Raw genomic sequence first — 12,670 nt, 5'->3', positions numbered from 1 at the left:
CTTAGTTTAGGAGTTGTCATTTTTCTTTACTAAGAGTAGGTCTGAAAGGCGTTGTAAATAACTTTTAAGAGAAAACTCCTAGCTAAAATCTTTTAGTGCGATTTAGGAGTACTCCTAGTGGTAAGATAAAATGCTTTGTGAATACTGCCCCTGATCTGTAGCCTACATACATTAGAAACCATTCAGAAAATAAGCCAATAGAGACACAGTGTGTAACATTACCAGGTGAGATGGTCACTGGTGTGACAGTTGTAGGGCTGGTGTTAACGCTGCCAGTGTCTGAAAGTTTGGATGAATAGTGATTAATGAACAGAGACACAAATATCATGAATGTGTAGAAAGAGCTCATGTGAATATAATTACCTGCACAGTATGCAAGACTGCAGTAAGGTGGTCTAACCAGCTCATAGACATAGTAATTGCCTGGACAGGCTTTGACTTTAATGGGAAATGACCCGTAATAGCAGCAGTAACTCCCATCATTACCACAGACATCTCGAGTGACGACTCCATCTGTTACTGTTGGGTGTCCACCACGTATCCAGAGCGGGACTTGAGTGCCACAGCTGTACCTCGCAACACATGTGTCTGGGATATGAGCACTCACACCATTAATGAAGAGACGATACCAGCCGCTCCAGGAGACATAGTAGTCACAGTTTCTGACTGAAGCATATGTATTATTGATGGATCTCCATGTATCGTTCAGCACAGTGTAGTTGTAGCAGGGGTCTGCAGAGAGATAAACTGTTTTGAAAATATATTAAGAAATTAACAAGTTTCTGGTAATGTTAATATTACAAAATGTAACCAAAAGTGCAGCTTTAGACATTACTTTTCTTCTTATTCTTTTGCTAATTCAGATTCATTTCGATCTACAATATGTTTTAAAATGCATTTATAGGATTATTTAAACATCAACACATTACATACCAAAATAATCATGTACATATTATTATTAGTACTATTTTTTTAAAGAATTTATTTCCATTTTCTTGGTCTAAAAATGACCATTTCAAAATTACCATTGCCAGGTTTTCAGCGGGAATCCACAAACTAATATTAAAGTAACAATCTGACATTCAGTTTCCTCAATATTTCATAAGCAAATAATACAAAAAACACACTGTGTGTGTGTGTGTGTGTGTGCGCTCTCCGCTGTGTGTGTATGTGTGTGTGTGTGTGTGTGCTCTCCGCTGTGTGTGTACTCTCCACTGTGTGTGTGTGTACTCTCCACTGTGTGTGTGTGTGTGTGTGTGTGTACTCTCCACTGTGTGTGTGTGCTCTCCACTGTGTGTGTGTGTGTGTGTGTGTGTGTGTGTGTGTACTCTCCACTGTATGTGTGTGTGTGTGTGCTCTCCACTCTTTGTGTGTGTTGTGCTCTCCGCTGTGTGTGTGTTCTCCGCTTTGTGTGTGTGTGTGTGATCTGTGCTCTCCGCTGTGTGGGCTCTCCGCTTTGTGTGTGTGTTTGTGTGTGATCTGTGCTCTCTGCTGTGTGTGATCTGTGCTCTCCGCTTTGTGTGTGTGTGCTCTCCGCTGTGTGTGTGTGTGTGTGTGTGTGCTCTCCGCTGTGTGTGTGCAGAGGTGGAAAGTCCAGTGGTCAGAAAGTAAAAGTCCTGCCATATGTTTATTCCACCCATGAACTCACACAGCAAAAACTCCAGTGTTAAATGAACTCTCCTGGGAGTTTATTTGGCTCCAGACTCAAGAGTGTTAAAGTTAATGAGATAATTTAGTGATTGACTGAGTGATGATTGAGCAATATTGAAGACACCTGATGTTAATAAGCAGAATCACTGAAGGAGAAAAATCACAATTTTAGACACCGTTATGGAGATTAGTGTTCGATTTAGTTGGGCAGTTGACCTTCAAATGATTATTTTTAGATTTTGTTTGGCTGTTGATCTGAGTTATTACAGCCAGATGAACAAAAAGAAAAGTTGATCAGGTGGTGTTGGTTATATTTGATCATAATTTGATCTGAATCACTGAACTCAATTAGAGCCTAATCTCTCACTTAAATGTATATTGGTCATTACAACATCACAGTAATTCTACAGATTAAGTTCCAGATTTTTCAATATAATTCAAATTATTTCTTAAAAGTTGTTCTGATAAAGAAAAAGAAAATATTTCTTTAAGGCACACACAGACATCAAGATTCAGTGTATGAATCTCAACAATCGTGACAAAAAGAATATTCAATTAGGAAAACAAGACAATTCAGATCATAATTTATTCATACCGCAATGCATGATGGGAGCCATGGATGAGTTTTGATTGGTGGCACCCAGAATGCACTGCAATATGCTTTATTATTGTCACCATTGTTGAGAATCACAGGCTGATTCTTGGTGTCAGTGTGTCCAAATAATATAATTTTTCAAAGTTCTTTGATCAGAACAACTTTCAAGAAATATTTCTGATTACATTGAAAATGATTAACATGGCTTAATATTAGAATCACAGGCAGCTGTAATCCACAAGGTAAACTTAACTCTCTAAATGAGTTTTGTGATTCAGGTCAAATTATGATTATGTCAAAACATAACCAACACCATCTGATCAACGTTTCTCTTTGTTCATCTGAGAGTTATAACGCAGATACAACAGCCAAACAAAATCTAAAGTTATTAGTTTAAGGGTCAACAGCCCAACTAAAGCAAACACTGATCACCATAATGGCAACTTAAAAAAGAGATTTTCTCCTTCAGTAATTCTGCTTGTTAACATCAGGTGTTTTCAATAATGCTCAATCATCACTCAAACAATTACTTAATTATCTCATTAACTTTAACACTCTTGAGTCTGGAGCCAAATAAACTCACAGGAGAGTTCATTTAACACTGGAGTGTTTGCTGTGTGAGTTCATGGGTGGAATAAATATATGGCAGGACTTTTACTTTCTGACCCCTGGACTCTCCACCTCTGCTTATGGGTGGTTGAGCTGCACGCTTAACAAACAAACTACAGCTAGTTCAAAACGCAGCAGCTCAAGTTCTTACCAGAACCAGGAAGTATGACCATATTAGCCCAGGTCTGTCAACACTGCATTCGTATACATTTTTAAATATTGCTGATTACTTACAAAGCACTAAATGGTTTAGCTCACTGTACTTGAGCGAGCTCTTAACGCATTATAGTCCTTCACGTCTATTGCGATCTCAAAATTCCGGCCAGTTGATAATACCTAGAATATCAAAATCGACTGCTGGCGGTAGATCCTTTTCCTATTTAGCACCAAAATTTTGGAACTGTCTTCCTAACATTGTCTGGGAAGCAGACACACTCTGTCAGTTCAAAGCTAGATTAAAGACACATCTCTTTGACCTAGCATACACATAACACATTATAGACTTCTATAATTCAATGTTAGGCTGCATAGATTAGGTCAGCCGGAACTGGGAACACTTCCCATAAATCCTGATGTACTTGTTACATCATAAGAAGAATGGCATCTATGCTAATTTTAGTGTTTTTGTTTATCCCAAGGTTTTCCCGCAGCCTGCCAGATCCAGGCCGTATGCAGATCTGATGAAGGACCTGCTGCTGGACCCGACGTCATAGCGGGGTGCTAAAGTGCCAACTAGTTTCTCCTTATGGAGGATCCCTTTACCACTCTACAGATCAAGCGTTGACGCGAAAATTCGGTTCGCGTATCTACCCCGAAGTGATAAAATTCTGTATCACAATGTTAAGGCCAGACAAGTAGTTTTTTAAGGCTTGGCTTGTAGGGAATTACAAACCTGCGCACATATATTCAAACGCGCATACCAATAGACTGAACTCGTAATACGCATGTGCACACCATCAGCGTTCTCACAGGTTTCGCGTTTAAAGTCTGTGTAAAGTTTCCTGTTAAAACGGTGTCGTGTTAGCGGCCCCTAAGTTAATCACTAATGATCGTTGTGATGGAAGTGAATCAATCAAATTAACTTTAGCTGGAAAATAACTTTATTCAAGCCAAAACAATCTCTGTTACTTTAAACTATCCTGTACCTATCTAGTAAAAATGTATTTCACCATCATCGCTAACCACCCTCAGCCGATTGGCATTACAGTATTTGCAATCACCATCCCGTGGCAAAACGGAACGTCTAAAAGAAAAGTTCTGACTGCTGACTGAACATTGGTCAGTGAGCCTCTCCCGCTCGGCGCTGTCAAGCGCAGCTTCACCACACAGATTTAACTCCGCACAGCTAAATAAAACAGGCTGGTGGCAGACTAATAATTCATATTTCTGATGTAATGATTTCTGTGAAACGTGTAAAGTTGCACAGAAGAAAGCCCAATAGGACCTGCCCTGTACAGTTTAAGAATCTGTAGCCATAGAGGACTATTTTGTTGAACAGACCTGAGCGACAACTGATGACGTCACATGCTCAGATTTGCTTGACCAATCGGCGGAAGGGGGCGTGTCATTTTGACTAAGATATTATTGTTATAAATGTATAATGACAAGTGTCCCACGGGTGTCGGGGAGGGGCAGTCTTAAAAATAGTGGTTAAAACATTTTTATAAATCATAAATTCAGAAATGTATTCTTTGTAATGTGTGAAAAGTATTGATATTAAAAGTTCATTATTTGTACCTGAATGTAATTATTATAATGTTTTTTCATAGTGTGATTTTTGGGGAATTGAATACAATTAGGATCAGTTTGACCTGGACCACACAGACTGTAACCAGAAATCTAAAGTGCATGAGGGTTAAAGAGAGAAAGTCAATCTGTACTCACACATGACATTGAGCTGAACAGCAGGAGAGATGTGAGTGTGTCCGTCTACAGCACAGCTATATCTGCCTGAATCATCTCTTCTGACTGACTGCAGCAGGAGTTCATTGTTTCTGTCTCTTCTCTCAGTTAATGGCTGTGAGTTTCTGTACCAGATGAATGTTGCTCTGTCAGTCAGAGCGCAGCTGCTTTTACATCTCAGAGTGACTGAATCTCCCTCTGTCACTCTCTCAGGAGACTCCACCTGAAGATCTGAACACAACACACACATTATATCTAGTGCTGCTGTCATACACTGATTATTATTCTACATAATGCATAGAAGAAGAGATAAACCTCATCATAGTCACCTGTGACAGTAAGAGTCACTCCTGGAACACCAATCCATTTTATATTTTTATCAGTGATGAATCTGAAATAGTACATGTGTGAATCATTCAGTGTCACATGACTCAGTCTGACGGTGCAGTTCTGCTGTTTATCTCCCAGATACTGAAGCCTCTTTCTGTATGCAGGGTCCTCAGACAGATCTGGATACTCTTCATGTTCCTTTTTATCTTTTGTTTTAGTCCAGAACACTTTCATGATCTGATATCCAGTAGGGTATGAATAAGTGCAGCTCATTATCACTGCTGAGTCCTTTAGTGCACAGATGTGTGAAGGACTGTAACTCACACTCCAACCAGCACTAGAAACCCCTGAAACACAGAATTCATCAAACTGTAAATGTTGTAAAAAAGAATACATTGATTTTATTGATATCTAATCAATAAAATTGAGGCAACAGATTACAAGCAATATTATTAATTAAATTTAACAAATTAGAATTGAGTAATAATTAATCAAATGAATTCCTTAACCCTCTGGGGACCAAGGTGTTTTTGGAGCCCTTGAGATGTTCTGACATGCCTTGAAATTTGTGCTTTTTTCAGTTATTTATAAACATGTTAATGGCAAAGGTGTAAAATCACTCTATATAGCACAAACAGGGCTACCAAAATATGCGGGCAACGTGTATGTAGATGTTTGTATTTTTAAGAGAATAATGTTTATGCGTGGTTATTGGAAAAAATAAAAATGAAAGTGGCTGAATTAAGACCACAAAACACATATTAAATATGTGTCCACAAGACTTTTGTCTAATTGATGTTGTACCTTTGAGTACTGGCTTCAAAATTATGTGAAAATAGTCTTGCTTTATCGTTCACAAAAAAAAAATACATTGATTTAAATGGTGTAAAACAGGTTTTGCTTGGAAAGCCAATATGCGAGGGGGAGGAGTAGTTTACACCTTAGATTACAGTGTCCCACCCACTCTGCATAATGACTCTGCATAGCCTGATTAGCCATTCATTCAGGTGTGACACTGACTGAGCCACAATGCAAGGACAATGTATTTAGAAGAATACTTATATTGACCATTTAAGATTTCGCTTACATCTATCTTGTAAATATGTTTAGCTATTTTATTAAAAATGTTACAATTACAACAATAATTACAATTTCAACAATATTTCAAGTGTACTCTTTCTTTGTAAAAAAAAAAAAGAAAGAAAAAAAAAGATTATAGGCCTACATTTTATCATATGTATTCATTAGTTTGAATATAGCCAACATTGGAACATCTAACATCTTAGTCTATGACTTTATTTTTGACAAAAATAGTGTGACTAACGCCTGACTAACGTTGTTTTATTGAAATATCAGGGCATATAAATGTTAATTTACGTTGCTTATACAAATACATTTTATTTCAACATATTCCAGTCGATTTTTACTCATCTCAGTAGGCTATGGCAAAGCAGTTTATTCTTTCACACACAGACACGCGATTCATATTTAGGCTAAACACTCTTTACAAATATGTACCCTTCATTCATCTCACAGAAACGCGAGTCATATTATAGAAATGCGATTCATCTTTTTGCGGTTTATAGGCCTACACTAACGTTATTCCATAACGTTATTCCACACTTGAGAAAAGAAAACAGCCTACCTCACTCCTCAGCGCGATCTGCTGCTCATATCAGGATATTTCTCCTCATCAGCACTGTGGAAACTTTTCTCCATAAAGGATAATGTCTCACTCGCGACGCGCTTTGTTTACAGCTGATGTGGGCGTTTCACAGACTGAAATGGTTCTCGGAATTTGCATTTGAATAGCGCGCGCTCTCCGGGGAGTGGTCAAATTACTGTGAATCATCTCGTAATGAGCTCGACTGGAGTCGCTCTCTTTGTATACAGATTACAGAAACTAAGAATATTTGTTTTTTATATAAATGACTTCAATTAAAAGATGCGATCTCAAGCTTTATGCCCGTGGGTCTGTTTGCCTGTTTGACTGAATTTTCGCGGAGTTATAGATCATTTTCGAACGCGTTTCAAACGGGAGTTTACTGACAGAGAGAAGGCAGAAATCGCATCATCTTAATTTTTCTTTATTTGTCAAAAAGCAAAACACTTTATTTTTATTGTGAGTATACAGAAAAAAAATAGAAACTGAACAGGATCGATTGATGTATTACACGAAAATGAAAGATCAAAATTAACAGAGCATTTAGTGTTTATTTTCATTGCTAAAAAAAAAAAAACGAGCAAAACGCGCGGGCGCGTTTTTGGTCCCCAGAGGGTTAAAATTTAACCAATTAAAATGAGTACAATTCACAAAATATCTTTTATTGCCAACATTGAAGACACCTGGTGTTAACACGCAGAATCACTGAAGGAGAAAACCATAATTAAAGTCACCATTATGGAGATCAGTGTGTGTTTTAGTTGGGCTCTTGACCCTTAAATTATTAACTCTAAGTTTTGTTTGGCTGCTGTACATGAGTTTTTACAGCCAGATGAGCAAAGAGAAAAGGTGATCTGATGGTGTTGGTTGTGTTTTAACATAATCATTATTTCACAATCATTTGACCTGAATCACTGAATTCATATAGAGTCCAATTTAGTTAGGTTAACTCTATTAATTATAGCAGCACTGGTCTTGTACGGCATTATATTTTTAACTTTTACAATGTAATCCAATTAATTTCTAAAAAGTTTCTCTTATACAAAAAAGAGACACATAGACATAAATAATCAGCCTGTGAATCTCAACAATGGTGACATTAATAAAGTATGTTGCAGTGCATTCTGGGTGTCACCAATCAAAACTCATTCATGGCTCCCATCATGCATTGCTGCATGAATAAATAATGAGCTTATGATCAGAGGTGATCTGTTTGTCACCATTACTGAGATTCATACGCAAAATCTTGATGTGTGTGTGTGCTTAAAAAAAAAAGTGTATATATATATATATATACTTTTTTTTTAATTGATTTGATCATTTGGATTTCATTGAAAAGGCTGAAAATATTATGCTGCTATAATTAATAAAGTTAACCTAACTCAAAGTCATTAAGACAAAAGTCAGACAAAAGCAGAGTTCAGTCATTCAGGTCAAATGATTGTAAAATAATGATTATGTTAAAACACAACCAACACCATCAGATCACCTTTTCTATTTGTTCATCTGGCTATTATAACTCATGTACAGCAGCCAAACAAAACTTAAAGTTAATAATTTAAGGGTCAAGAGCCCAACTAAAACACACACTGATCTCCATAATGGTGACTTTAATTATGGTTTTCTCCTTCAGTGATTCTGCGTGTTAACACCAGGTGTCTTCAATGTTGGCAATAAAATATATTTTGTAAATTTTACTCATTTTAAATGGTTAACTTTTAAGGAATTAATTTGATTAATTATTACGCAATTCTAATTTGTTAAATTTAATTAATAATATTGCTTGTAATCTGTTGCCTCAATTTTATTGATTAGATATCAATAAAATCAATGTATTCTTTTTTACAGTGCAGGCCGCCCAGATGTGGAAAACGAATTTTGAAGTAATTTCGTTTTACTTCAAGTTTTACTTCAAGTCAGTTTTTTGCCTGTGAACTAAAAAACGACAAATCAAGCCGAAATCTCGTATTTTTGTTTTTTTGAAAAAAACGAATAAAGGGGCCATTTTCTCGTTTCTGCTTATTTCATTTCAAATTGAACAAAGAACTGCAAAGCGTTACATGGTCCATCTGTAATCTTAAATCATTTATTTCATTTGAACATTTCAGCCAGTTATTGTAGATGTTTCCACATGAAGTACATTTTCTAAGTTCAAATGACAAAACATTTTTTCAGTGTACATTACCTATTGCAGTCGTCACCGGTGAGACAGTTGAAAAGGCCAAGTACAGTCTTAAGACATCTAAAAAAAAAAATTATAAATCAACATGTTTAGGACACAAAAAAAATAGACAAATAAACATATAAATATAAGCTTGTACTTAAAATAATAGTTCACAAAAAATGAAAGTTCTGTCATCATGACTTTTTCTTTCACAGAATATTGTATTGTCTATCCTAGAAATTATTATTATCCTCATCCATCTTTTCCACATAATGAAACTCTTAAGCCTTTTCTGTTCAAACTAACAAAAAAGCACCATTGCAGCACTACAGTATCTATATGAAGTATGATGTGTGTGTCATATTCCAAATCTTCTGAAGTCAAACAGCAGCTTTATGTGAAAGAAGTGGTTGTTGTTTAGGGTGGTTTCTCTACACAGATAAATCAATCACATCCCAGTCAACACTTTGATCTCACAGTGATGTCACCATGTGGTCACACCGTCAGCAATCTGAGTTCACAGTGATCTAAAAGTGTAACCTCACAGCGCTCTCACTGTGTGCTCAAACTGTGACCACAATACCCACATAGCAACATTGTGTCGGCCCAGATCCGGCCCACATCTGGCACACGTGGAAAGATGATCTGGCCCACATGCAGCGTGGAATTACGGCACTTGGGTGGGCCGCTCCTGTTTGCCAAATCTGGGCCACAAGCAGGCCATAGCAATGCCACATGTCAGCCAAGAGCAAAGAAATAAACCAGAACTGGACCTTATCTGAGCCACAAAATCTGTGTATATTAAATATGAAGTCATCTCAGCCTGTTAACAAAAAGAATCACTGAAAGAAAGAAGAGAACAGAAAAAAGAGACGAGCAGAAACACAAGAACTACAACTGACTTTAGCCACAGTCTTAGATGAAATCAACTGAAGAGAAAAGAAGACATTAAATCTGTGAAGATCTCAGCAGAGGAGGATTAAACAACTCCACAAACAGCATTACCAGCTTCACTTATTACTAACCAGACTGACTTTATTTCTGTCAGAAGTCTACAGAAGTTTTTATTGAGAATTAACAGAGGTTTAACTCTAATGTGTTTCATTTGAAGTCACCATTACAGTGAATAGTGTTTCCATTAGTTGGGCTCTTAACTCGTATTATATCTTTTATCTGTTTTGGCCGCTGTGACAGTGTGTTTGTCAAACACATTTGCAGCAGCAAAGAAAGTTAAAGTGAAACGAGATCAGGTGATGATGGTTACCTGTTGATGGTTTTATAATCATCATGAAGTAACCTGTTTCACTGAGGTAATTTGAATATAACAATTGTGTTGTACCAAAAATATATTCTCATTACAAACCCTGTGTTACTGCAGCATGAGTTCCAGCAATATTATAACAATCAATTAGAAGATTTTAACAAACATGAGCATGAAAAATTACTGTTCGATAACAAACACAGACATCAATAATCAACGTATGAATCTCAACAATGGTGACAATCTAAAGTACCTTGCTGCAATGCATGCTGGGTACCATCATTGTACAAAACTCCCAGCATGCATTGCAACATGAATAAATTATGCAGCTGAATTGTCCTATTATTTTAATTCTAAATATGTGCTTTTATTTTTTGCTGTTGTTTTTTTTTGTGACATTTAGTAGCTTTTCATTGATGTTATGAATTAATCTGTTTATCTAAAAAATATATATATATTGCCACCCTTGTTGAGATTCATGTGCTGATTTTTGATATCTCTGTGTGTCACGGTGGATTCATTTTTCATGTTCAGGTTTGTTAAAAGCTTCTAACTGATTGTTATAATATTGTTGGACCTCACGCTGCAGTAACACAGGGTTTGTGATGAGAATATATTATTGGTACAACACAGTTGTTAGATTCAAATTACCTCAGTGAAGCAGTCTATTTCATGATGATTATAAAACCATCAACAGGTAACCATCATCACCTGATTTCGACAGCTTTAGCTTTCTTTGCTGCTGTAAATGTGTTCGACAAACACACTGTCACAGCTGCCAAAAAAGACAAAAGATATAATAAGAGTTAAGAGCCCAACTAATGGAAACACTAATCACTGTTATGGTGACTTCAAATGAAACACATTAGAGTTAAACACCTGTTAATTCTCAATAAAAACTTTTGTAGACGTCTGACAGAAATAAAGTCAGTCTGGTTAGTAATAAGTGAAGCTGGTAATGCTGTTTGTGGAGTTGTTTAATGAAGTTGGAGCCTGACATCAAATGTTTAGACGTCAACCTAATTTTCATTTTCAACTAAAATGTTCAAATCCAATAACATTTATAGCTGGGGTGACCTCATATTGTGGCCATAAAATGAGCACACAGCGAGTGCGCTGTGAGGTTACACTTTTAGCTCACTGTGAACTCACATTGTGGTCATATGGAGAGATCACGGTGAGATCAACGTGTTGACTGGGATTATAGATGTATCAATTTAAATTATTGCATGAATGACATGTCGTAGATGATTCAGGAATTCTAGAGGTTTCAACAGAAAGAAAGATAATTTCTTCAAAAAATAATTTGTGCTTGAGTGACTTGCAGAGGTGTATAGTCCAGGGGTTCGAAAGTAAAAGTCCTGCCATATGTTTATTCCACACACACACACACACACACACACACCAGGCAACACACGCACAATGGCAATTCAAAGTGCTTTACATAGAAGAAATTAAAAATAATAAAAAGAAATAAGAATATTAAAAACAGTTTAGAAAAATAAAAAATAAAATACAGTACAGTACAGTCGGACGAACATTGGCACAGTGCTCGTTCAGTAAATGCATAGCTAAACAGATGTGTTTTGAGTCTGGATTTGAAAGTAACTAGTTTCCCTTATGAACACTGAGCGATGGTAATTCAACACCAGGGAATTTACTGTGTGAAGTGACGTGAAGGATAAACCAGATCTGATTCACTGGTCATTACATCAGTATACAGACAAAAAGCAAAAAACACTGTTTAGACTTACACAGAATAGCAGAGATGAGAGGATGAGTTTTTATAAAACCTGAAATATGAAGAAAAAGTCAATAAAAACACTGAAATTGTATTGGATTGAGTCTGAGAAAACTACATTCATCATACGTTCACAGGTCATAAGGTTTTTGGGGCGATGAGAGCCAACCTTTAAACACAAGAAGAATACTCACCTTTATGAAAGGAAGCCATTGTCAGTTTATTTCTGATTATCCACAAACCAGTTCAGAGGAAGAGTTTCCTTTACAGTTAGAGAATAAACAAATTAGCCATTGCATTGACACATGACTTATAAAAAGCTGTTTTCTCTTTGTTTCAAACACACATGTAAAACATTCCACAGCATTTGATTTTGGATCAGAGTTCAAATTGAGACTTTTAAAACCGTAATTGTCAAGCACAATGCAATAAAGGAAGAAACAACTTGATCAATTCCTCATATTTTATGAGGTGACTATTGACTAATTTGTACAAATGACCTACCCCTGACCCCGCCTCTAAACCTACCCATGACCCCGCCCCTAACCCTACCCCTGACCCTGCCCCTAAACCTACCCCTGACTCCACCCCTAAACCTACCCCTCACTGGTGTTTAGACAAATCAGTCGTCGAATTAAATAATGCTCTGTTGATATACAGTGATCATCATCCGACAAGTTTAAAAAGTTTGTGTGTTGAGATGATATAGAGAAGTTATCTGTCCATCATTCTAATGAGGAAATATGAAAAAAGTC

General features: G+C 36.6%; 1 long non-coding RNA gene across 1 annotated transcript; it reads right to left on the bottom strand.

Moving 5' to 3' along the window:
* Positions 1–611: 611 nt before the first annotated feature.
* On the bottom strand, positions 612–11,969 carry LOC311286603. The gene is made up of 3 exons (XR_014626592.1): positions 11,929–11,969; positions 8,935–8,991; positions 612–732 (listed from the first exon to the last, which is right to left on the bottom strand). It is a non-coding gene; the product is annotated as an uncharacterized lncRNA (long non-coding RNA).
* Positions 11,970–12,670: the final 701 nt, after the last annotated feature.

The sequence above is a fragment of the Rutilus rutilus genome (genome assembly GCF_951802725.1).
Source record: "Rutilus rutilus genome assembly, chromosome: 2".
NCBI lineage: Eukaryota > Metazoa > Chordata > Actinopteri > Cypriniformes > Leuciscidae > Rutilus > Rutilus rutilus.
This window is presented reverse-complemented; position numbering and strand designations above follow the sequence as displayed.